General features: G+C 40.0%; 1 protein-coding gene across 1 annotated transcript in view; it reads left to right on the top strand.

Annotated features, from left to right (window-relative positions):
* NUDT3 (nudix hydrolase 3) overlaps positions 1-27,440 on the top strand; it is a 134,729-nt gene that overhangs the window by 90,160 nt on the left and 17,129 nt on the right. The gene's annotated exons all lie outside the window — the stretch shown is intronic.

The raw sequence follows: 27,440 nt of genomic DNA, 5'->3' as shown, positions 1-27,440 counted from the left end.
TGTTTGCATAGTTTTGTTTTTTCCAGAATGTTGTATAGTTGAAACCATACAGTATGTGGCTTTATCAGATTGGCTCTTTGACTTAGTAACCTGCATTTAAGTTTCCCCCATGTCTTTCCAAGGCTTGATCGCTCATTTCTTTTTAGCCCTGAATAATCCATTGTCTGGATGTACTACAGTTTATCCATTCACCTTTTGAAGGACACCTTGCTTCCTTCCAGTCTGGGTAATTATGAATAAAGTTGTCTTCAATGTTGGTGTGCAGGTTTTGTGTGCACATTAATTTTGTATTCCTTAGGGTAAATACCAAGGAGCATGATTGATAGATTATATGGTAGGGTATGTTTAGCTTTGTAAGAAACCTCCAAAATATCTACCAAAGTGGCTATATACCATTTTCCATTCCCACCAATAATAAATGAGAGTTCTTCCTGCTCCACATTCACCTCAGCATTTGCTGTTGTCAGTGTTCTGGATTTTGGCCGTTCTAAAGTGGTATAAGTATTTCCTTGTTGTTGTTGTTTTTAAATAGGTTCCACACCCAGCATGGAGCCCACAGGGGGCTTGAACTCATGACCATGAGATCAAGACCTGAACTGAGATCTAGAGTCTGAGGCTTAACCAGCTGAGCCACCCAGGCCCCCCTCATTGTTGTTTTAATTTGAAATTCCCTAATACCTTATGAGGTTGAGCATCTTTTTATATGCTGATTGGCCATCTGAATGTCTTCTTTGATGAGGTGCTTATTCAGGTCTTTTACCCATTTTAAACATTATTTATTCATTTATTTATTTATTAAAATTTTTAAAAATGTTTATTTTTTGAAAGAGAGCGCATGCAAGTGGGTTAGGGGCAGAGAGAGAGACAGAGGATCCTAAGTGGGCTCTGCACTGACAGCAGCAAGCCTGATGCAGGACTCAAACTCACGAAACCGCAAGATCATGACCTGAGCAAAAGTCGAATGCTTCATCTACTGAGCCACACAGGTGCCCCCCCCCCCGCAAATTTTTCTAATGTTTATTCATTTTTGAGAGACACAGAATGAGTGGGGGAGGGGCAGAGAGAGAGGGAGACACATAACCCAAAGCAGGCTCCAGGCTCAGAGCTGTCAGTGCAGAGCCCTATGCGGGGCTTGAACTCACAAACTCGGATCGTGACCTGAGCCGAAGTCAGGTGCTTAACCGACTAAGCCACCTAGGTGCCGCATTTATTTATTTGTTTGTTTGTTTGTTTGTTTATAAGTTTTATTTATTTTTGAGAGAGAGAGAGTGAGAGAGAATGTGAGTGGGTGAGGGTCAGGGAGAGAATCCCTAGCAGGCTCTGCACTGTCAGCACAAAGCCTGATGCAGGGTTTGAATTCAGTGAACCATGAAATCATGACCTGAGCTGAAATCAAGAGTTGGATGCTTAATGGACTGAGACACCCAGGTTCCCCTTACCCATTTTTTAATCAGGGTGTTCATTTTCTTACTGTTGAGTTTTGAGAGTTCTTTGTTATTTGGATAACAGTCTTTTATCAGATATGTGTTTACAAATATTTTGGCTTGGCTTCTCATTCTCTTAACACTGCCTTTCACAGAGCAGAAGTTTTTAATTTTAATGAAGTCCTGCTTATCAGTTCTTTATTTTTATGGATTGCACCTTTGGTATTCTATTCAAAAAATTGGGGTGCCTGGCTGGCTCAGTTGGTTAAGTGTCCTACGCATGCTCGGGTCACGATCTCACGGTTGGTGGGTTCAAGCCCCGCGTCGGGCTCTATGCTGACGGCTCAGAGCCTAGAGCCTGCTTTGGATTCTGTGTCTCCCTCTCTGTCTGCCCCTCCCCCATTCTCTCTCTCTCTCTCTCTCTCTCTCTCTCAAAAATAAACATTAAAAAAAAGTCACCATCATACCGAAGGCATCTAGGTTTTCTGCTCTGTTTTTTAGTTTTGCATTTTATGTTTAGGTCTCATCCATTTTGGCTTAATATTTGTGAAGGGATGAAAGGTCTGTGTCTAGATTTGTTGTTGTTTTACCTGGAGACATTCACTTGTTGTAGCACCACTTTGTTGAATACACTGTTCTTTCTATTTTATTGCCTTTGTTCCCTGTCAGAGATTAGTTGGTCATATTTCTGTGCTCTTTGTTCTGTTCCTTTAATATATTTGTCTCTTTTTTCATCAAAACCATACCATCTTATTCACTGTAGCTTTATCCTAAGTTTTAAAGTTAGGGAGTGACAGTTCTTTGTTACTTGCCTTCGATATAGAGGTTGGCTGTTCTGAATCTTTTGCCTCTCTGTATGAACTTTAGAATCAGTTGGTTGCTGTCCACAAAAACTTGCTGGGATTTTGATGAGGATTGTATTGAATCTGTAGATCAAGTTGGGAAGAACTGACATCTTGACAGTATTGAGTCTTCCTATTCATAAACATGGAATATCTCTCCATTTATTTAGTTCTTTGAGTTCTTTCATAGAGGTTTGTAGTTTTCTTCATATAGATCTTGTACATGTTTTGTTAGATTTATATATAAGTATTTCATTTTGAGAAGTGCTAAGGTAAATGGCATTGTGTTTTAAATTTCAAATTCTACATTTTCATTATTGGTATATAGGGAAGCAATGGACTTTTGCATATTAACCTTGTATCCTGCAACCTTGCTGTAATCACTTCTTAATTGCCCAAGTATTTTTTTCCAGTTCTTTCAGAATTTCTACAATCATGTCATCTGCAGACAAAGTTTTATTTCTTCGTTCAATCTGTATGCCCTTTATTTTGTTTTGTTGTCTTACTGCATTAGCTAGAACTTCCAATAATGATGTTTAAAAGGAGTGGTGGGAGGGGACTTGCCTTGTACTTGACCTTAGTGGGAAAACTTTTGAGTTTCTCATCATTAAGTATGATGTTAGCTGTAGGTTTTTGTAGATCATCTTTATCAAGTTGAGGAAGTTCTTCTGTATCCCCAGTTTACTGAGCATTTTTATCGTGAATAATGGGTGTTCAATCTGGTCAAGTGTTTTTTATGTATCTATTGATAGGATCCTGTGGGGTTTTTTTTTTCCTTTTTAGCCTATTGATGTGGTAGATTACATTAATTGATTTTCAAATGATGAGCCAGTTTTATATACCTAGGAAAATCCCACTTCATCCTATTTATAATTCTCTTTACATAGTGTTGGATTCCATTTGCTAATATTTTGTTGAGGATTTTCGTATCTCTATTCATGAGAGATTGCAGTTTTTTTTGTTATATCTGTCTGGTTTTGGTATTAGGTTAATGCTGGCCTCATAGAATAAGTTAGGAAATATTGCTTCTGCTTCTGTATTCTAGAAGAGATGTAGAAAATTGGTATGGTTTCTGTCTTCAGATGTTTGGTAGAATTCACCAGTTAACCTATTTGGGCCTGGTGCTTTCTGTTTTGGAAGATTATCAATTATTGATTCAATTTCTTTAATAGACATAGTCCTATTTAGATTGTCTATTCTTTTTTTTTTTTAACTTTTTAAATTATTATTTTTAAGTTATCTCTACACCCGTCGTGGGGCTCAAAATCACAGCCCTGAGATCAAGAGTTGTATGCTGTACTACCGAGCCAGCCAGGTACCCCTAGACTGTCCATTCTTGTGTGAGTTTTGGCAGCTTGTGTTTTGCAAGGAATTGATTCATTTCTTCTAAGTTATTGAATTTGTGGATGTAGTATTCACTGATTCATAGTGTTCCCTTATTATCCTTTTGATGTTCATAGGATCTGTAGTGATGGCCTCTCTTTCATGTCTGATATTAGTAATTTGTATTTTTTCTCTTAATTAGCTTGGGAGACCTACTGATTTTATTGATCTTTTCAAAGAACCACCTTTTAGTTGTATTGATTTTCTCTTTTGATTTTCCATTTTGAAATTCATTGATTTCTGTTCTAATTTTATTTCTGTTCTTGTACTTTTTTGGATTTAATTTGTTCTTTTTCTAGTTTCCTAAGGTGGAAGCTTAGATTATTGATTTTGGATCTTTCTTCTCATCTAATATTTGCATTCGGTGCTATAAATTTCTTTGTAAGCACTGCTCTAACTGCATCCCACAAATTTTGGTAAGTTGTGTTTTTATGTTCATTTAGTTTATTTTTATTTTTTATTTTTTGTTTTTTTAAATCACATTTATTTATTTTATTTATTTTAATATATAATTTATTGTCAAATTGGTTTCCATACAACACCCAGTGCTCATCCCAACAGGTGCCCTCCTCAGTGCCCATCACCTACTTTCCCCTCTTCCCCACCCTCCATCAACCCTCAGTTTGTTCTCAGTATTTAAGAGTCTCTTATGGTTTGCCTCCTTCCCTCTGTAACTTTTTTTTCCCCCCTTCCCCTCCCCCATGGTCTTCTGTTAAGTTTCTCAGGATCCACATATGAGTGAAAACATATGGTATCTGTTTTTCTCTGCCTGACTTATTTCACTTAGCATAATACTCTACAGTTCCATCTACATTGCTACAAATGGCCAGATTTCATTCTTTCTCATTGCCAAGTAGTATTCCATTATATATATAAACCACATCTTCTTTATCTATTCGTCAGTTGATGGACATTTAGGCTCTTTCCATAATTTGGCTATTGTTGAAAATGCTGCTGTAAACATTGGGGTACAAATGCCCCTATGCATCAACACTCCTGTATCCCTTGGGTAAATTCCTAGCAATGCTATTGCTGGGTCATAGGGTAGATCTGTTTTTAATTTTTTGAGGAACCTCCACACTGTTTTCCAGAGCGGCTCTTTAGAGATTTCTTCTTTGACCTATGTGTTATTTACAAGTGTGTTTTTCAATCTCTCTAGTATTTTGGATTTTCCAGCTATCTTTCCTGATACTGATTTCTAGTTTAGCTTCATTATGGTCTGAGAGCTTATATTATATGATTTCTATACTTTTATATTTATTTATCTATTTTTAATGTTTATTTTTTGAGAGAGAGGGAGACAGAGCGCAAGCAGGGAAGGGGCAGAGAGAGAGGGAGACACAATCTGAAGCAGGCTCCAGGCTTCGAGCTGTCAGCACAGAGCCCAACACGGGGCTTGAACTCACGAAGCGTGAGGTCATGACTTGAGCTGAAGTCAGGCACTTAACAGACTGAGCCACTCAGGTGCTCCTGACTTCTATACTTTTAAATAAGTGTGTTTTACAGCCCAGAATGTGGTCTGGCTTGGTGAATACACATGTGAGTTTGAGAAGAATGCATATTCTGCTGTTGTTGCATGAAGTAATCTGTAGATGTCAATTATATCTGATTTCTTTTCTGCCTGATGGATCTGTCCATTTCTGATAGAGAGGTGTTGAAGTCTCCAACAATAATAGTGGATTCATTTAGTTTTGTAGTCCTGTCAGTTTTTGCCTCACATATTTGGATACATTATTGTTTGGTATACACACATTAAGGATTATTATGTCTTCTTGGAGAATTGAGCATTTTATCATTATGTAACACTGTTATGTAGCTCTTTATAATATTCTTTATCTCTGGGAATCTTAACTTGCTCTGAAATCTGTTTATACTGAAATTAATATAGCTATTCATACTTCCTTTTGGTTTGTGTTAGTATGGTATATCTTTCTCCATCCCTTTCCTTTTCATCTGTATGTGTGTTTACATCTATATGAGCTCCTTGGAGACAGCATATTAGTTGGCTCTTGTTTTTTGATCCTCTCTGAAAGTCTTTTATTGGTTTACGTAGGCCATGATGTTCAGAGTGACCATTGATACCATTTTCTATTTGTTGCTCCTGTTCTTTGTTTCTATTTTTGTCTTCCATTCTTTTTTCTGCCTTTTGTGGTTTTAGTTGAGCACTATATATGATTCCATTTCTGTCTTTTCTTAACATACCAGTTTTGCTTTTTTTTTTTTTAAGCGATTGCTCTGGTGTTTGCAATGTATATTTATTGCAATATGTATATTATAACTAATCCAAGTCCACTTTAAAACAACACTATTCCACTTCACAGATAGTGCAAGTACCTTTTAATGACAAAGTAGCCCTTACTCCTCCATCCCTTCTATCATTTCTGTCATTCATTTCATTTATACATAAGTTTGTTTGTGTACACATAGTTGAATACAGTGTTCCTGTTATTTCCAACTGTTATTAGATCAATTAAGAATAAGAAAAATGAAAGTTTTTATTTTTCCTTCTTTCTCTAATGCTCTTTTTATGTAAATCTGACTTCTGACCTATTATCATTTTGCTTTTCTTTAAAGAACTTTTTTTTTTAACATTCTTTCAGGCCAAGTCTACTGGCAACAGATTTTCTCAGTTTTGGTTTTTCTGGAAAGTCTTTCTTCTTCACTTTATTTTTTAATTTTTTTTTAATGTTTATTTCTTTTTGACAGAGAGAGACAGAGCATGAATGGGGGAGGGGCAGAGAGAGAGGGAGACACAGAATCCGAAGCAGGCTCCAGGCTCTGAGCTGTCAGCACAGAGCCCGACGCGGGGCTCGAACCCACGGACCGTGAGATCATGACCTGAGCCGAAGTCAGACGCTCAACCGACTGAGCCACCCAGGCGCCCGTCTCCTTCACTTTTAAAAAATAAGTTTGCAGGGTACAGAAATCTCGGTTGCTGGTTTTTTTCTTCTCAACACATTGTTTCACTCCATTCTCTTTTTGCTTGCCTGCTTTCTAAAATAAAGTCAGATACAGTTCTTAACTTTGCTCTTCTGTAGGTAAGCTGGGGTTTTCCCCCTCTAGCTTATTTTTTTTTTTTTTAATTTTTTTTTTTTCAACGTTTATTTATTTTTGGGACAGAGAGAGACAGAGCATGAACAGGGGAGGGGCAGAGAGAGAGGGAGACACAGAATCAGAAACAGGCTCCAGACTCTGAGCCATCAGCCCAGAGCCCGACGCAGGGCTCGAACTCACAGACCGCGAGATCGTGACCTGGCTGAAGTCAGACGCTTAACCGACTGCACCACCCAGGCGCCCCATCTTTTTTTAAACTTTTTTCCATATCTTTGATTTTCTACACTTTGAATATGATATGTCTACATGTAGTTTTTTGTGTATTTATCCTGCTTGGTGTTCTCTAAGCTTCCTGGATCTAGGTTTTGTGTCTGACGTTAATTTGGGAAATTCTCAGTCATCATTGCTTCAAATATTGCTTCTCTTTGTCTTTCTTCTTCCGGTATTCCCATTATGCAGTGTTACACCTTTTATAGTCATCACGCAGTTCTTGGATGTTTTGTTTTTTATTTTTGTTTTTTTCAGATTATTTTTTTTTCTTTTCAGTTTTGGAAGATTCTGTTGACATATCCTCAAGTCGACGGACTCTTTCCTCAGTTGTGTTTAGTCTACTGATGAGCCAATCAAAGGCATTCTTCATTTCTGTTAACAGTGTCTTTGAACTTCAGCATTACTTTTCGATTCATTCTTAGAATTTCAGTGTCTCTGGGACACCTGGGTGGTTCAGTTGGTTGAGCATCTGACTTCGGCTCAGGTCATGATCTCGCAGTTCGTGAGTTGGAGCCCCGCCTCGAGCCCTGTGTTGACAGCTCAGAGCCTGGAGCCTGCTTCAGATTCTGTGTCTCCCCCTCTCTCTGCCCCTTCCCTGCTCATACTCTGTCTCTCTCTCTCAAAAATGAAAAAATGTTAAATAGAATAAATTAAAAAAAAAAAAAGAATTTCAGTGTCTCTGTTTATAGTACCCATTGGTTCTTTTTCTGTTAGAACCCTTAACATATTAATCATAGTTTTTTACATTTATGGTCTGTTAATTTCAGCATTCCTGCCATATCTCAGTCTGGTTCTGATGCTTGTTCCTTATCTTCAAACTGTGTTTTTTCCTTTTAGTGTGGCTTGTAATTTTTTTAATTTATTTTTTATTTTAATTTATTAAAAAAAATTTTTAAAGATGTTTTATTTATTTTTGAGAGAGAGAGAGTGCGAGTGGGGGAGGGACAGAGGGAGAGGGAGACACAGAATCTGAAGCAGGCTCCAGGCTCCGAGCTGTCAGCACAGCGCCTGACTCAGGTCTTGAACTCACGAACCATGAGATCATGACCCGAGTCGAAGTCAGACGCTTAACCAGCTGAGCCACCCAGGCGCCCCTGCCTTAGTAATGTTTTGTTGAAAGCTGAACATGATGTACCAGATAAAAGGAATTCTGGTAAACAGGACCTCAGTAATATGGTGGTTAGTTGTGCAAGGAAGGGAAGAAGTCTATAGTCCTGTGATTAGGTCTCAGTCTTTTAGTGAGCAAGCCTGTGCCTTTGGGCTGTGAACTTCATAAATTCTTCTCTGTATTTCCAGCTCTTCTTCACCTCTCCTCCCCACCCCCACTTGAGGTGGGACTGGATGACTAGAGGGTGCTGGAATTGGATATTACCCTTCCTCCCCATTGGCTAGGCTCTGAAAAAAACCCAATACGTTAGCCTCTGGTAAAATACTTTCTTTTAAAGTCAGGCTTTGTTAAGAACAGAATGTTCTGGAGTATTTGAAAACGGCTGTTTTTTCCTCTCCCTGGAAGCAAGAGGGAGGTACCTGGAGGTAAAAACACAAAAGTATGGTGGGGCTTCCCCACTGAAGTTTTTGATTCTCAGACTTGTCTACTGAGCCTCCCGCAACCCATCAATTACAGTTTAGGTTTTCCTTCCCCACCCTCTCGCACTCCCATTGGTTCCCTTGGTGGCTTCTGCTCCTGTAAGTTGTGATCTTCTGTATTCGCCTGTCTCTCCAATTTTGGAGGCAGTGGTTTGCCCTTTTACTTCACTTTTGCAAAAACTCTAAGAAGAGTTGTTAATTTTTCAGTTCAGTTTTTTTTGTTGTTGTTAGGACAGAGTGGCAGTTTCTAAGCTCCTTATATACTGGACCAGAAACTAAAATTCCTTTTCAAGTAGCGTATTTGAACAAGTATTTATTTTTGTAAGCAAACAAAATAGTCCACCCACAAACACACACAATCTAAAAGACAAAAACTAATAATCTCCTATTGCACAACTCTCATTTTGTTTAAATTTTTAACTTTAGGTGTAGATTATCATTATTGTTAAGATACTATTCTTTAAAATACAAAAAGTTATCATCTGGGGCACCTGGGTGGCTCAATCAGTTAAGTGTCCAACTCCTAATTTTGGCTCAGGTCATGATCTCACCATTCATGGATTCGAGCCCTGCATTGGGCTCTGCTCTGACAGCATGGAGCCTGCTTGAGATTTTCTCTCTCCCTTCTCTCTGTCCTTCCCTCACTTGTGTGCACACATGTATTCTCAAAATAAATAAACTTAAAAAAAAGTCACCAGCTGTGATATTGAAAACAATGATATCAACAATAATTTAAATTTAAGGCCAGGGTGCTTGGGTGGCTCAGTTGGTTAAGCATCTGACTTCAGCTCAGGTCATGATCTCACAGTCTGTGGGTTTAAGCCCCTTGTCGTGCTCTGGGCTGACAGCTTGGAACCTGGAGTCTGCTTGGGATTCTGGTCTCCCTCTCTTTCTGCCCCTCCCCCACTGCGTGTGCGCGCTCGCTCTCTCTCTCTCTCTCTCTCTCTCTCTCTCTCTCTTTCTCTGTCTCTCTCAAATATATAAATAAACATTAAACATTTTTAAATTTAGGGGCACCTGGCTGGCTCAGTTGGTTAAACGTCCGACTTTGGCTCAGGTCATGATCTCACAGTTTGTGAGTTGAAGCCCCACATCAGGCTCTGTGGTGGCAGCTCAGAGCCTGGAGCCCACTTCAGATTCTTTGTCTCCCTCTCTCTGTGGCCCTCCCCTGGCTTGTGCGCTCTCTCTCTCTCTCTCTCAAAAATAAATAAACAAAAATTTTAAATTAAAAAATGTTTTTAATCTAATGTCAATGAATTTTACTGCTATCATTGATCACACCTCTTTTTCCCCTTTCTTTCTCTCTTCATGTATTCCCTTTGTGTGTTTTTTCACCTCGTCTGTTATTGGTTGACTACAGCATACTGGGAACTACCTTTAAGAAAAGTAAAGAGTGTTATGTGTTTTAAAATTTTTTTTCACACTTGAATTTTTTGCCTAATTATAGATTCCTTGAAAAGTAATCTTTTTCCTTAGGACTGTTGACTTCAAGCATTTGGTGTTGTAGAGGAAAAGTCTGGTATCAAATTATTTTTGCCCTGTGTAAATGCATGAAAACTTTCATCTACACTGAAACTCAGAAATGTCACTGGAGTCTGTCCCATATTTGATGAGCTCTTTTGATAAGAAGGTTTGTGTCTTTCCTTAGCTTCAGGAACTTTTCCTCTTTTTTTCTTTAATTATTGTCCCACCTTCATTACTTTTATTTTCTTTTGCTGAAACTTCTCTTTTATATTGTATTCCCTTATCCTTTTTATAGTTTTGATCTCCACATGTTTACCTGTGTGCTCGGAGAATTCTTCAAACTTTGGCCTTCCAAATCTCTACTTTTCTGTTGTATTCAATTAGCTATCCATTGCCTTCTCTGGGACTATTGGTATGTAATAATAATGGTGATGTTATTTAGGATTTTTTTTGTTTTCACATTGCTCCCTATTTGTAATAGCCTGCCATTGGTTTAGAACTGTAATGTCTTCTTCAATCTTAGTGAATAAGAATTCAGTTTTTCTTATGATAACTGTTTCTTGAATTGTCAGATTGGTTCCCCTTTTGTTTTGAACTACTGCCTTTCCCTATATTTGACTTTTGTCTGAGTGCTCATTCTTTGACTGAACTCTGAGTTTGTTTCATAGTTGTGACTGAAATAAATACTTCTGGTAATGATGGATGTTTTCATTAGGGACAGTCTCTTTTTTATGTCTGTCTCTGTTTTTCTCCAGCTCATCTGCCCTCAGCAGTCATCCATCCTCTACCAACCTGCCAAGCTTGCTCCTTACACACTGATTGGTCTGGCAGGGCCCCTGTTCCCATACACTGCAGAATTAAAGTTCCGCTGATGGTTCATTCCCTGCTTTGTGCATGCAGAGTTTAGTAAGACTGTGTGTGTGTGTTTGTGTGTCAGGGGCAATTGCAGGGAGTGTCAAGGGGCTGGAGTAGAAGATTCCTTTACTTTCTTCATAGGCTTCATCTGTCCTTGATGCTTTTCCATTTGCTCCATTCTTGCCTGCCCAGTCGTCTGCTGAGATTCAAAGTTCCATGTGTGTTGGTTGTTATGGAAGGAAATTAAGACTATGAGAGTCAATATATGGGCACAGACCTGTCCATCTAAGAATGTTTCTTTTTTTTTTTTTAATGTTTATTTATTTTGAGAGAGAGGGAGAGCACAAGTGGGGAAGGGCAGAGAGAGAGGAAGAGAGAGAATCCTAAGCAGGCTCCACACTATCAGTGCAGAGCCTGACACGGGGTTTGAACTCATGAACCGTGAGATCATGACCTGAGGCAAAATCAAGTCGGGCACTCAACCAACTGAGCCACTTGGGCACCCCTAAGAATTTTGTTTTTTTTTTTTAAGATGGACTTTTCCCCTGAGTTCTAAAATTGTATCCGAATAATATTTTTGTGTGGTCTATGGCTTAAAAATAAAATAGAACTGGAACACTTAGAAAAGAAACATTCCTTAAGTAATTCCCTAAGGAAGAGCACACACTAAGTAATATCTTATTGTTTGCCTTATACTTTCATTGTCTCACTGAGGGTTTTGCCCTTCTAGTGAATTTTTTTTTTATTTAAAAAAATTATTTAGGGGCACCTGGGTGGCGCAGTCGGTTAAGCGTCCGACTTCAGCCAGGTCACGATCTCGCGGTCCGTGAGTTCGAGCCCCGCGTCGGGCTCGGGGCTGATGGCTCGGAGCCTGGAGCCTGTTTCCGATTCTGTGTCTCCCTCTCTCTCTGCCCCTCCCCCGTTCATGCTCTGTCTCGCTCTGTCCCAAAAATAAATAGAAAACGTTGAAAAAAAAAATTTAATAAATTAATTAATTAATTAATTATTTAATGTTTATTCATTTTTGAGAGAGAGAGAGAGACAGCATAAGTGAGGAAGGGTCAGAGAGAGAGGGAGACCCAGAATCCGAAAAAGGGTCTAGGCTCCAAGCTGTCAACACAGAGCCCGATATGGGGCTCGGAACTCATGAGCTGAAGTCAGCACTTAACTAACTGAGCCACCCACGTGCCCCTACCTAGTGAATGTTTTATATCAGCAGTCACATTTTTAAGTTCTAAAATGCCATTTTTATTCTTGGTTGCTTTTGCATACATTTTGTTCTTTTTTGGGATGCCACAGCCTCTCAAATTTCTTTAAAGATAATAACTAATTTTCTCTAAGTTTTCTTTTCTTTCTTTTTTTTTTTTTTTTTTTTTTTTGACTAGAGCTAGTTTTCATTTGCTCATTTTGATTTTTCCTTCCTTTTGATGATGCTCCTTGGATGTTGGGTGAACCGTGGGTGTTCTGTCCCAGTTAGTACTGAGTCAGTTAGGACTGAGTCAGTAGCAGCACCGAATGGGAGATTTGTGTAAAGAGTGACCTGGAGGGAAGTGGGGCTGTCTTACCAGGAGCCAGCTAAAAGAATGCCACAATAGGTGGACTCCATTTGGGGGATATTTATGGATATATATGCTACAGTTGTTCTTCCTGTTTCTGTTTTTCTGCTTGGATTAGAGTTGTCTAGGTGATAGATGCCTGGCTCCAGGCCATTCTCCATGTGTGGGGATGGCTGTTTGGGATGTAGACATTCAACTTTCAGGACCCCTTCTCACTTCCACCCTGGGTTCCTGCCATATGCTATCCTGGAACCTCTCCAGAGTCTGGAAGCTGAGCTACTTTTTTTGCTTTTCTTCATCTTTCCAACCCTCACTTATCACTTTGCATATTCTTGGAATTTTTTTTTAATGTTTATTTTTGAGAGAGAGGGAGGGAGGGAGGGAGGGAATGAGCAGGGGAGGGGCAGAGGGAGAGGGAGAGGGAGAGAGAGAGAGAGGGAGAGGGAGAGAGAATCCCAAACAGGCTCCACGCCATCAGTGCAGAGCCTGATGTGGGGCTCAAACTCATGAACAGTGAGATCATGACCTGAGTCAAAATCAAGAGTCGAACGCTTAACCAGCTGAGCCACCCAGTTGCCCCTGGAATTTTCTTTAAAATCTCCTTTCTTCCGATAGCCACTTTCTAGTCTCACTTTGATTTTAATGAGGTCTCAGGAAGAAGAGATAATTTACTTAGTCTACTACTATATTTTTTTAAGTTAAAAAAATTTTTTTAGAGTTATATCTGTTTTTTTCCTTGACTCTTAAGTGATGTTATGTTTTTTCTTACGTAATCTCTACATCTGATGTGGGGCTTGAACTCACAACCCCAAGATCAAGTCGCATGTTCCAGGCACCCATAAATATTTTTGTTTCTCTAAGAGGCTAAAGACAGATTTCTTGCTTTTAGTAGATTAAAAAAAAATCTAAGTAGGTCACGATTTTTAAAATTCAGCCACCCTTATATATAGCTCAAACACTAGCCACTTTTTAAAAGAACCCACTCTTTAGTCACAGAATTAACATTTTATTTATTATTATTTGTTTTAAACTGATTAAGAGTGGGTGCCTGGGTGGCTTGGTCAGTTGAGCGTCCGACTTCGGATCAGGCCATGATCTCGTGGTTTGTGGGTTTGAGCCTTGTCTGGGGCTCTGTGCTGACAGCTTCAGATTCTGTCTCTCTCTCTGTCTCTCTCTCTCTCTCTCTGTCCTTTCCCCTCTCATGTGTTCTCTCTCTCTCCCTCTCCCTCTCAAAAAAAAACATTAAAAAATTTTTAACTTACTAAAAGAACCTAAAGGTTAGCCCTCTTTTACTGCAAATAACTCCTAAATTATGTTTTAATCATTGTTTTTAAAAACTAGAATAAAGGAAATCTCTTGACTCAATCTATCTGTTTACATTATCACATACAATTGCATGCTACCCATTGATGAATAGTTAATTCATTGGCTTAGTGAAGAGATTAGAATCTGCCCTGTTAGAGAATATAGTACTGTATTTAAGCTGGTTTGTGTTGGAACCCTGAATAGAAGCTGAACTGCCGGGAGAAGAGCCAGTAGCCTTCTGCTAAATGAATGGAGTCCAGATGACTCTTCCAAACCAGTTGTACTTGCTTTCCTATCCAGCTTCACATTCCAGGAAAGGATTTTTACTCATTAGGAGGTATATACACAGCGTACTTTCCATTGACCCCAATGCCATCCACACTGGCTTTGGCAAATACTAAATGCAATTCTTGCCTCTGGAGGCTCCATAATCTTTAAACCACCAACAGCCACTGGACCTGGGTAGGTCTAACTGACCTGGCTGAGGTGCCACTTCACCAGCTTCCTCCTAATTCAGTGAACTTACAGGTGCCAGCTGCCTAGCATTGAGCTTGCTACACAAATAAATTTAAGGACTCTGATTCTGATTCACCTTCAAGAGACCCCATGTGGCTCAGAAAAAGCTATGCTTCCAGGTTAAATATCACAATAAATGTAACTTGGTTATACTTTAGACTTACTCATTAATAGGCACAAACTTGTATTAAAAAGGAAATAAAACTTGTCATATGTTTTCAAACACAGTAATACTAAATGACTAAGAATGAAGGGATGGTAAAAGGTGTATCCAGCAAATACTAATCAAAAGAAAACTTGGATAGTAATTACAATATTAAACAAAATAGAATGTAGGTGAAAAGCATTTAGGAGGGACAAGAGGGACATTTCATATTGATAAAAGAGACAGTCTATCAAGATATACAGTGGTCATGAACTTATGTGCACCTACCAGACTTCATCTATATAAATCAAAATTGGCAGAGTTAGGGGGAAAAGTTGACAAATCTATAGCCATATTGAAGACTTTAAAACATCTCATCTAGAAACTGATAGAAGGGGGGTGGGAGGGAGGAGAGGGTGGGTGATGGGTACTGAGGAGGGCACCTTTTGGGATGAGCACTGGGTGTTGTATGGAAACCAATTTGACAATAAATTTCATATATAAATAAATAAATAAATAAATAAATAAATAAATAAATAAATAAATAAATAGAAAAAAAAAAAAGAAACTGATAGAAAAGGCTACAAACAGTAGGAAAAATAGAAAGATTGAGTGATACCGTCAGCAAGGTTGATCAAACAGTTATATATGAAGAGAGAACCTTGCTTTCAACAAAGAATATGTAATTTTTTTCAAGCACACATGGAAGAATTATAAAATCCCAGCTATATAGTAAGCTATAAACAAAGTATTAAAAATTCTAGAGCAGCAATAATATAGACTACAGATCTTCCTCAACCTATGATGGGGTTATATCCTGATAAACCCCCTCATAAATAGAAAATGCTTTTAATACACTTAACCTCTTGAACATCATGTAGCTTAGCCTAGCCTACCTTAAACATGCTTAGAACCTTTACATTATAGCGTACTGTTGGGCAAAATCATCTCCTACACAGCCTATTTTATTTTATTTTAAATGTTTTTATTTTATTTTTGAGAGAGAGGGAGACACAGAATGTGAAGCAAACCCCAGGCTGTGAACTGTCAGCGCAGAGCCCGATGCGGGGCTCGAACTCACGGACCGTGAGATCATGACCTGAGCGGAAGTCAGATGCTTAACCAACTGAGCTACCCAGGTGCCCCCTACAAAGCCCATTTTATAATAAAGTGTTGAATATCTCATGTAATTTATTGAATACTGGATTGAAAGTGAAAAACAGAATGGTTAAATGGGTACAGAATGGTGTGAGTGGTTGGTTGTTCACCCTCATGGAGCTGAGGCTCTCTGTTTCTGTCCAGCATGACAAGAGAGTATCATACCACATATCGCTAACCAGGAAAAGATCAAAATTCAAGGTATGGTTTCTACAGAATGTGTATCACTTTTGCACCATCATCATCGAAAACTCGTAAGTCAGACCATCATAAGTTAGGGACCATCTGTATATATACTCTGACACATGCAGTAAGATTAGAAATCAACAATAAAGCCAGCTTGACAGAGAAACATGAATTTGGAAACAGAAAAAAAATGTTCTAAATAATTCTTGAGTTGAACCACAAATCACAATAAAACTTAGTAAATAGAGCCGAACAATTGAAAGCACTTCACATCATGACTTATTGGGTACAGCTCATTCAGTTCTTTGAGCCAAAGAGGCTTTTATTGGAAAGCAAAATAGACATTAAGTAAACTAAGCAATCGATTCAAGAAGCCAAAAACAAAAACAAAAAACAAAAAACACAGGATATACTCAACCAAAGAGGATGGAAATAACCAGGAAAAAAGGGCAGAAATTAATAGAGGAAAATAGACATGATCAACAGAACCAAAAGTGGGTTACTTTTATTTTTGTAATAAAATAGACAGACCTTTTGCAGGACTTGTAAAGGAAATGAGAAAAGGCACCAAGTAAAAACAAAATAAGAAATAACCATAGAATATAATAGAGTCTTTTAAGAGAATGCTTATATAGAGCCATTAACACAAAAATTTGAAAACTTTGATAAAAATTTTCTAGAAGTTACCCCAATTTACTTAAAAATTAGAAAATCTTTATATAGATTATTAATTTTTACCCAAATTGTTATCCACCCCACCAGCAAAAAAATACTAAGACTAATTGAACTTTGCCAAAATTTCCAAAATTACGTTTTTTCTCTTAAAGAACTATTTCAGAAAGGAATAACTACACCTCATAAGACTATTATAATCTTGATCAGTGATCAGCAAACTTTTCTGTAAAAGGCCAGATAATAAATACTTTAGACTTTAGAAGCCATATGGTATCTGTCACCAAATATCCAATTCTGCTGTCATAACATGAATGAGCCATACACAGTACTTAACATGAGTGAGCATGGCTATGTTCCAATGCAAGTTTATTTATAGAAATCGATGGCAGGGGGTGCCTGGGTGGCTCAGTCCATTAGGCGTCTAACTTTGGTTCAGGTCATGATCTCGCGATTTGTGGGTTAGGGCCCCATGTTGGGCTCTGTGCTGACAGCTCAGAGCCTGGAGCCTGCTTTGGATTCTTTGTCTCCTCCTCTCTCTGCCCCTCCCATGCTCATGCTTTGTCTCTCTCTGTCTCTCTCTGTCTCAATAATAAATAAACGTTAAAAAAAATTTTTTTTTAAATCGATGGCAGGATAGATTTGGCCCATGGGTTATAGTTTGCTGGCCCCCGATCTTAATAATTAAAAGTAGAAAGAAGGCAGCTCTTTCTGTCCATGGGTCCTGTCCCGGTACTTTAATAAAACCACCCTTTTGCGCCGGAAAAAAAAAGAAAAGAAAAAAAAGTAGAAAGGAGCCATAAATTCTCACTTATGAACTTGGATACAAAAATCCCAAGCAAAATAAGAGCAAATAGAATCTAGAGCTCTCTCAAGATACCACACAACTAAATTATCCCAAGAGTACAAGTCTTAGAGAATACATTTATGTAATTTACTTCATTAAGAGATTAAAATTATCATCTCAGTAAGTGAGGAAAAATTATTAAAATTCAATATCCAGGGATGCCTGGCTGGCTCAGTCAGCAGAGCATGCAACTCTGATCTTGGGTCGTGAGTTCAAGCCCCACATTAAGGGGTAGATTGTGCTTAAAATTTTTTTTTAAATCTTTAAGATAAAATTTGGGATCCATTCATCTTGAAAGTTATTAGCAAACTAAAAATAAAAGGAAGCTCCTTAACCTGATAGAATGTCTAATAAAACCTGTGGTAAACATTATATTTTGAAACGGTCCGTGTTCCCAACAGACAGGGAAAAGGCAGTTATGTTTGCTATAAGGCTACCATTTAATATTGAACTGAGGTCCTAGCCACTGAAGTAAGACAGAAATATATACAAATTACAAATATTCCAAAGGAAGCTGCAGAGGTGCCTGAGTGGCTCAGTCGGTTAAGCGTCTGACTCTTGAGTTCAGCTCAGGTTATAATCTCACAGTTCAGTTTCTTGTCAGGCTCTGCGCTCTCTCTCCCTCTCTCTCTTCTCCATTCCCCACTCATGCGTGCATGGTGTCTCTCAAGTAATAAACTTTAAGAAAAAAAAAAGCAAAATTGTCATTATTTGAAGATGATGTCATTATTAACTTAAAAAACCAAAGGAACACAACAGAAACTAGTAGATCTAGTAAGAGCATTTAGAAAGGTTTAAAACATAAGATTAATATGCAGAAACCAGCAGTGTTTCTTTAAAAACAGTAGGGGAGCCTGGGTGGCTCAGTCGGTTAAGCGTCCGACTTCGGCTCAGGTCATGATCTCACGGTCCGTGAGTTCGAGCCCCGCGTCGGGCTCTGTGCTGACAGCTCAGAGCCTGGAGCCTGTTTCAGATTCTGTGTCTCCCTCTCTCTCTGCCCCTCCCCTGTTCATGCTCTGTCTCTCTGTCTCAAAAATAAATAAACGTTTAAAAAAAAAATAAAAAATAAAAACAGTAATTGATTAGAAAATATGTGACTTTTAGGGGTGCCTGGGTGGCTCAGTTGGTTAAGCCTCAGACTTCAGCTCAGGTCATGATCTCATGGTTTGTGGGTTTGAGCCCCACGTCGGGCTCTGTGCTGACAGCTCAGAGCCTGGAGCCTGCTTCGGATTCTGTGTCTCCCTCTCTCTCTGCCCCTCCCCTGCTCTCATGCATGCCTTCTCTCTCTCCCTCATAAATAAGTAAACATTTAAACATTTTAATTAAAAAAGGAGTTATGTAACTTTTAATATGGCATTCATAGCAATAAAACTAAACTAAAATGCCTTGCTGTAGACTAATAGAGTACAGGGCCTTTACACTAAAAATAATAAAACCTTCTGTTGAAAGAATGAAAAACGTAAGTAAAGGGAGAGATACAGTCTGTTCTTGGGTGAGAAGACTACATATTATAAAGGTATTTCTCAAATTAATCTAAAAATTCAATAATAAAACATCCCAAAAGGATTTTTCAGAGATCTGAAAAACTGATTTTTGAAATTTATATGGAAGAATAAAGGTACCAAAATGGCTTTGAAGTTTTTGAAAAAGAACGGAAGATAAAGCTGTATTAATTAAAACCATGTGATATTAGTATATAAATTAATAACTAGATTAGTAAAATAGAATGATCTGTATGGGTCTATTCTGGAGTATCCAGACTACTGGCTACTGGGGAATAAATTCCCCTATTAATTTTGGTGGATCATATTATAAAACTCTTCAAACTAGGGACGCCTGGGTGGCTCACTTGGTTGGGGGTCCGACTCTTGGTTTCAGCTTGGGTCAGAATCTTACAGTATGTCGGTTCAAGCCCCACATTGGGCTCTGTGCTAACAGGCAGAGCCTGCTTGGGATTCATTCTCTCTCTCTCTCTCTCTCTCTCTCTCTCTCTCTCTCTCTGCCTTACCCTGCTCTCTGTTTCTCTCTCTCAAAATAAATAAGCTTGAAAAAACTTCAGAATGTTAGAAAAAATGTGGGAGACTAAAAGAATACTAAACAGGCAAAAGGAAAAGATAAGCAAAATCAGCAATATCTAATAAAACATGTTTAGCAAAGGACATTAGAAACGAAGATAGAAATAAGTCAGAGAAAGACAAATACTGTATGATTTCACTCATATATAGAATTAAATAACAAAGGGCAAAAAAAGAGAGAGACAAACCAAGAAACAGACTCATAACTATAGAGAACAAACAGGTAGTTATCAGAAGGGGGGTGGGAGGGTGGGGAAATAGGTGATGGGCATTAAAGAATACACTTAGTGTGATGAGCACTGAGTAACATATAGAATTGTTGAATCACTGTATTGTACACTTAAAACTAATATAACACTGTATGCTAACTATACTGGAATTGAAATTGAAAACCAATAAAATTTTTAAAAAATGAAGTTAAAGGACAAGTGTCAGATTGGGAGCATATATTTACCACAGAGATTAAGTGTTAAGATATAATTTCTGGGGTGCCTGGGTGGCTCAGTCAGTTGAGCATCCGACTCTTGATTTCAGCTTGGGTCATGATCCCAGGGTTGTGAGATTGAGTTCTGTGCTGTGCATGGGGTCTGCTTGGGATTCTCTCTCTCTCTCTCTCTCTCTCTCTCTCTCTCTCTCACACACACACACAATCTCTCTCTTTCTCTCTTTGTTTTTCTCTTTTCCTTTTTCTCTCTTCCTCTCTTCCCCTCTCTGCTGCTCATGTGCTCACTCTTGCTCTCAAATAAATTTTTTAAATATGTAATTTCTGAAGATCACTGCAATCAAATAAGAAAAATGGATAAACAGTATGAATTCCCAGAAGAAATTTAAATGCCCACTAAACAGGAAAAAGCACACAGAAAACTTATGCAATATAATTTCATATTCATTATGTTGACTTTAAAAGGCTGACAACAAAAACCATCCTCTTGTTAAAGAGGAACAAGAGTGATGGGAACTGGTACATTGCCTGTGTACTCAAATATACCAGGTAGTTATTGCCATATAAGAAACTATCCCAAAACTCAATGGCTTAAATTAGTTAAGTATTGATTATTACGGGGGCGCCTGGGTGGCTCAATCAGTTGAGCGTCCGACTTCAGCTCAGGTCATGATCTCAGAGCTTGTGGGTTCGAGCCTGACATCGGGCTCTGTGCTGATGGCTCGGAGCCTGGAGCCCACTTCGGATTCTGTGTCTCCCTCTCTCTGCCCCTAACCCACTCACATTCTGTGTCTGTCTCTCTCAAAAATAAATAAACATTAAAAAAAATTTTTTTTAAGTATTGATTATTACACACAGATCCATGGGTCTGCTTCTAGTGTCTACTCCGATGTCTGTGGCCAGCTCTGGGTCGAGTAGGCAGCTCTGCTGGTTTTAGCTGGGCTCTCACAGTGGGAGGTTAGCTGGCTCTAGGCTGCTTTGGAACACCCTCAGCTGAGACAGGTCTTTCATTCTTTTTTTTTTTTTTTTTTTTTAATGTTTGTTTATTTTTGAGAGAGACAGAGACGGAGTGTGAGCAAGGGAGGGGCAGAGAGAGAGGGAGACAGATTCCGGAACAGGCTCCAGGTTCTGAGCTGTCAGCACAGAGCCCGGCACGGGGCTCGAACTCACGAACCGCGAGATCATGACCCGAGCGTGACGCTTAACCACCTGAGCCACCCAGGTGCCCCTTTCTTTCTTCAGGAGAGTAGCTCTCGTGGCGATGGCAGAGTTCCAAGAGAAAAAGTAGAAACTACGAGAACTCTTGAGGCCTAGGCTTGGAACTGGTATGCCATCCTTCTGCATTCTGTTGGCCAAAGCAAGTCCTAAGGCCAGCCTTGTATAGGAGTAGGTTAATAGATCCTGTCTCTCGATAGGAAGAGCTGTAAAATTACATTTCAAAGGATGTGGATACAGGAAGAGGTGGGGAATTGCACTCATTCCTGCCACTGATGTACTGCATAGAAGAACTTGATAATATGTGGGAAAATTGGAGGTACCTATCATATGATGCAGAAACTCCCATACCTGGTAGGTAGCAAGGATATCCACAAGAAAGGTTTTGGGTTTGTTTTTGTTTTTTTGTTAAAAGTGTTTTTCATAATAGCAGGACTAAACGTCTAGCACCAAGTAAATGGATTAATTGTGGCAAATTCCTAAAGTAGAATACTGTTCAACAACTAAAATGAAATAACTAGAACTATATGTTTCAATATATCTAAGACTCAGAATCATGATACTGAGGGGGAAAGGTTGCAGAAGATACTATCTTTTTTTTTTTTTTTTTTTAGAGAGAGAGAGAGAGCAGGCACACATTTGGGGGGTGGGGGGCGAGCAGAGAGAGAGAGAGAAATCTCAAGCAGACTCTGTGTCCAGTGTGGAGCCCAGCGGGGCTCAATCCCACGATCCTGGGACTGTGACCTGAGCCAGAATCAAGAATCAGGCCCTCAACCAACTGAGCCACCCAGTTGCCCCACCATAATCCGTTTTTTTAATTGAGTAAAGAAACATACAGAAAACACTATTTACCGTGAATAGTGGGTATATACCTAAGTAGTACAAGTATAAAGACATGCAGGAGAATGATAAACACCAAATTCAGGTGAGTAGCTACCTCTGAGGGCTGGGGAGTACCCAAGAGGCCTCGGTTGTACCAGCAGTTTTATTTATTTCTTTAAAAAAAAATACACAAAATGATACTTTACCATTATTATTTTATTTACTTTTTTGATGTTTGAAATATTTCATTTAAAAAACAAAACAGGGGCACCTCGGTGGCTCAGTTGGTTAAGCGGCCAACTCTTGATTTCAGCTCCCGTCGTAATCTCACGGTCGTGAGATCAAGCCCTGCGTTGGGCTCCTCACTGGGCATGGAGCCTGCTGAAGATTCTCTCTCCCCCTCTCTCCGCCCCTCCTCTCTCTCTCAGAAACAAAATACTCTGGGATGGGATATCACTGGACTTACTACAGTGGCTTCCCATCTGCTTTCATCTGTCTTCACTGTGATTCTTTCCTTCTGTAATTTAAGTTTGGCAGGTACCAGAAAGGTATGTGCATTAAGACAATATATTTGGGTTCATGGGTTTCCTCATACAGACACTTGCATTAGAGTCACTCCCCTGAGCTCCTTTTGGGTCTGGGTTTATTGCTTTAATAGAGCAAGCTTTTCTACCACATTGCCCTTGAATGTTCAGAATCTTTGTTTTGGGATGCTCAGTCTTCCTCTGAGAGCTGCCTTCTAAATCAAAGGAAGTAGCAGGAAGCGTGCTGATACAGGACCACAATACCTGACTAAAAAAGGGGCTTCAGCCATACTGGTAATTTTTCTCACGTGAGAAGTTCAGAAGCTGGACATTTCCCTCATTGCTTCAGCAGTTCAGCCACCTCAGGACTTTGGCTCGATTCTCATCGGTTCTCATCGATTCTCTTGCCCTCCCCCTTACAATCACAAGACGACTGACTGTAGCAGCTCCAAGTTTCAGGTCCCCGCTTCACAAGCAAGGTGTAGGGTTTCTTTTTGTGTAGCTCTTTTTATCATGGTGGGAAATCTTTCCCATAAGCCTCCAAGGGACATCTTCTCAGAAGCCATTGACCCAGAAGTGGGTCACGGCACACCTGGACCTGTCACTGCAGAGGGGAGTGGAACTCCCTGCGCCATACCGGGAGGGCCACAGCCCTCATCTGAACGGGATCTGGGTCTTACTGGCAGCCAAGTGGAAGGAATGTCTGTGGGTTAGACATCCATCATGTCTGCCAGAATGTCCGCCTTACAGTGAAAAATAGCTTTCGGAAGGTGACGATCCGCTTTGTACCCCCCCAAACTAACAACAAAGCCAGACCATTTTAGGGGCATTCTCAAAGGCCCATCCATGCTAGTGCCTCTGCCGGAGTGTCGTGTACACACTCGGAGAGCTTACTAGAAGGAAAGATGGGATCCCTGGAGTCAACCTGGTTGGTACTTCCAATCTCAATAAAACACCCCACAGGGAAAAAAGACATTTGTGGGGGTTTTTTTTCTTTTTTCTTTTTAAAAAGTAGGCAGTTGGACGCCTGGTGGCTCAGTCCGTTAAGCATCCGACTTCAGCTCAGGTCAGCGTCTCACGGTTTGGGGGTTCAAGCCCCACATTGGGCTGTCAGCACAGAGCCCGCTTTAGATCCTCTGTCCCTTTCTCTCTCTGCCCCTCCCCTGCTCATGCTCGCTTGCTGTCTCTCATAAATAAATATTTTTTAAAAGAGGGTTTTCATTTTTTTTAACTAATTTATGTATTTTGAGAGAGAAAGAGAGGGAGAGAGGTAGAGAGAGGGAGAAAGAGAATCCCAAGCAGACTCCGCACCATCAGCGCAGAGCCCAGTGTGGGGCTCGAACTCAGAACCGTGAGATCATGACCTGAACCAAAAACCGAGTCGGACGCCCAACCTGAGCCGCCCAGGCGCCCAATAAACATTTTTTAAAAATTAAAAAGTAGGCAGTTGCTCAAATTATTTTTGTTATCTAGACCTAAAGTGCTAGAATTGATGTTTTATACTTTGAAGTTCAAGGAAGCACTTGCCTGCATATGGTTGAATAGCGAAAGGCAATAGATACTTTATTTAGAATTCTTACTACTAGCTAAGATGGGCTTTTAAATAAAGACTCTGCCTCTGGATTAGGGGCTTTTGACATGTGGATTGGAATTATAACTGCTTTTATATGATTTTAAGAAGAATGGGTTCATGCCAGCACGGACTAGACCAAACTTACATATGCCCCGAATCAGATCTGTCCCCAATGTCTGAGCCAACTCTCTGTCTCATGTGACCCTGACACCTACCCCAACTCGTAGGCAAGAATCATGTGAGAGATAAAAATAACTCTCTCCTGTTGCTTGTGGCAGCGGTTGAGTGGGAGCTAGCTCAGAGTTAATTGGACTATGGAGAATCGTGAAAACATTAAATAGTTGCAGTGAACTCTGTCTTGAAGGACCTTTGCCTCTGAGGAATCTCCCTCAGCACTGTGACTTTAAAGAACTGAAATCCTCTTTCTTACTCGAGAGGCACCTCCTCTTAAGGAAACTGCTGAATCTCAATTTAGAAGCTGGTAAACATAAGAACATTCCTTTGCATTTCACCATAGAATCACTGGTAGGATCACCTTAGATAGAATTCTCCAAAGTGGGGGCACCTGAGTCACTCAGTTGGTTAAGCGTCTAATTCTTGGCTTTTTGGCTCAGGTCATGATCTCATGGTTTGGTGAGTTCAAGCCCTGTGTCAGGCTCTGCACCGGGGGCACAGAGCCTGCTTGGGATTCTCTCTCTCCTTGTCTCTGTCTCTCCCCCACTCACACTGTCTCCGTCTCTCTCAAATAAATCAGATAAAATAAAACTTGAGGGGCGCCTGGGTGGCGCAGTCGGTTAAGCGTCCGGCTTCAGCCAGGTCACGATCTCGCGGTCCGTGAGTTCGAGCCCCGCGTCAGGCTCTGGGCTGATGGCTCGGAGCCTGGAGCCTGTTTCCGATTCTGTGTCTCCCTCTCTCTCTGCCCCTCCCCCGTTCATGCTCTGTCTCTCTCTGTCCCAAAAATAAATAAAAACTTGAAAAAGAATTTTCCAAAGTAGATCCCTTAAATATTGGTATAAAACTGGAAACACAGAGACAAATAAAGCTATTGTTAATTTCTACAACTTGACAGTTAATTAGAAGTGAAGAGAAATATCACTGAAATTTAACTGTCCAGGTGTCAGCATTATTTAATTTACAGTAACCTTGATAAGAAAGCATCTGTTTTGGGGCGCCTTGGGTAACTCAGTTGGCTAAGCATCCAACTCTTAATCTCGGCTCAAGTCATGATCTCATGGTTTGTGAGGTCTAGCTCCATGTCAGGCTCTGTGCTGACAGTGTGGAGCCTGCTTGAGATTCTCTCGCTCCCTCTCTGCCCCTCTCCTGCTCGTGCATGCATATGCACATGCTCTCTGTGTCTCTCTCAAAACAAATAAGAATTTTTAAAAATGCATCTGCTTTATAAAGAAAACTGTTTTTGTGTTTTTTCCAACTGCCTATGGCACAGTAAATCATAGATATATGTTGGTATTGAATGCAGAAGATACTGTTAAAAGTTTTAAATTATATTGAGTTGTCATAATATTAAATTAGTTGTGCCCTTAAAAATTGAAGGTCATTTTCTAAACTTTTGGTTTCTTTAAGAAAAAAAAATTAGGGGCACTTGGGTGGCTCAGTTAAGCATCCGACTCTTGATCTCAGCTCAGGTCTTGCTCTCAGGGTCCAAGCCCCACATTGGGCTCTGTGCCAGGCATAAAGCCTACTTTAAAAAATAGGGGCGCCTGGGTGGCTCAGTCGGTTGGGTGTCCAACTTCGGCTCAGGTCATGATCTCACAGCATGGGTTCAAGCCCCACGTCGGGTTCTGTGCTGACAGCTCAGAGCCTGGAGCCTGCTTCAGGTTCTGTGTCTTCCTCTCTCTGCCCCTCCCCTGTTCACACTCTGTCTCTATTTCAAGAATAAATAAACATTAAAAAAATTTTTTTTTAATAAAAAATAATTGAACCATTAGAGAGAACTACTGAAGAGAACTCTTTCTCTACTTTGTGGAAGAGCAATGTGAATGATGGCCTGTGTGAACCTCTGTGAATCTCCTTACCCCCCTTCCTTCCCTCCCAGCCTGACAGCCTTGCCCTTAGTCGCTATCAGTGGGGACCTGTCACTGTGCAGGAGCACAGCTAAATTGATCTGAGCTTTTGGGCTGCCTGGGATCAGCGTACAGAATTGGCTTTCTAGCCTAAGCTCGCCTGCCATCTTGTCCCACTTGTTCAGGCAGCTTCATTGGTTAATTCATGAAGTACAATCTAACTTCTTAGCTCGCCGTGGAGTGCAGTTATCTCTAAAAATGTAGAGAATCAGTTTAGTAGCACCTGGCTGGCTCAGTCAGTGGAGCATGTAACTCTTGATCTTGGGGTTGTGAGTTTGAGCCCTACACTGGATGTGGAAATTACTTTTAAAAAAATAATATATTTTTTAAAAGGTGGTTTTTTTGTGGTTTTTTTTGTGTGTTTTTTTTTAATGTAGAGAATCAGTTTAAATAAGAAAGGGTAGACGTTTCTATTTGAGTAGACTCAAAAGCCACAGAGGGGAAAGAATGGGTAGGAACTGAAATAAGCATGTTGGCAAGAGAAAGGAAAAGGATTCTTTGGCACATAAATAGCAAAAATTAATTTCAAAGTATAACCTACCTAGGAGTCTCGCCTTTAAATTGGCTTCTATTGTTTTTATTACTAAATATCTCTAGAGAACTTTTAGAGCACTCATTTTAAAGTTTTGTTCATTCTCTACAAACTTAATGAGCCCCTAATTTTTAGTTTATTGTACAAATAACATGGCAATGGTAATAGGAAATAAGTTACAGCATTCCCCAGGCATTTCCAGAGATTTCTCCTTCCCTTATTATCTCTCCCCACTTCTGCCCCTAGCATAGACAGATAAAAAAAATATAAAAAGCAAAAGCTAAAAAGACATAGCCTGGCTCAAAAGCAAGGTGGACACCATATCCACAGATCAGAAACAGTAGAAGTGCTGAATATCATGGAAGAGCTGCAGCCGGCCTGGCCTTGGGTGGTCAGACCCCTTGCAGTCGGGGGAGCCCAAGTTCCCAACGGAAAGGATACCAAGAGCTGAGACTTCCATTTTGAAAAAAAAATTTTTTATTTTTTAAAATTTTTAAGCATTTTTTATTTTTATTTTGTTTATTTTTGAGAGAGAGAGAGGAGAGACAGAGCGCAAGTGGAGGATGGGCAGAGAGAGAGGGAGACACAGAATCCAAAGCAGGTTCCAGGCTCTGAGCTGTCAGCACAGAGCCCAATGCGGGGCTCGAACTCACGGACCATGAGATCATGACCCGACCTGAAGTTGGACGCTCAACCGACTGAGCCACCCAGGCACCCCAGGAGCTGAGACTTTTAGAAAGATGTGGGCCTGCGTAGAGAGGAGACACAGACCCAGTGCACACTAAAAGATGGAGCCAAACCACCCCCTAATTCCATGACTCTGCCTGTGGTATTCCCTGTGTCACCTTGGAGCAGGAGCCCTTAAACTGTCACTTTAAGACCAAGCTTTGGAGAGCTTGGTGAAAGCAGCCT

This window comes from Puma concolor, chromosome B2, assembly GCF_028749965.1.
Source record: "Puma concolor isolate L17-30 chromosome B2, mPumCon1.1.hap2, whole genome shotgun sequence".
In the NCBI taxonomy this organism is placed as follows: Eukaryota; Metazoa; Chordata; class Mammalia; order Carnivora; family Felidae; genus Puma; species Puma concolor.
The sequence above is the reverse complement of the archived record's forward strand: the minus strand, read 5'-3'. Positions and strand labels throughout refer to the sequence as shown.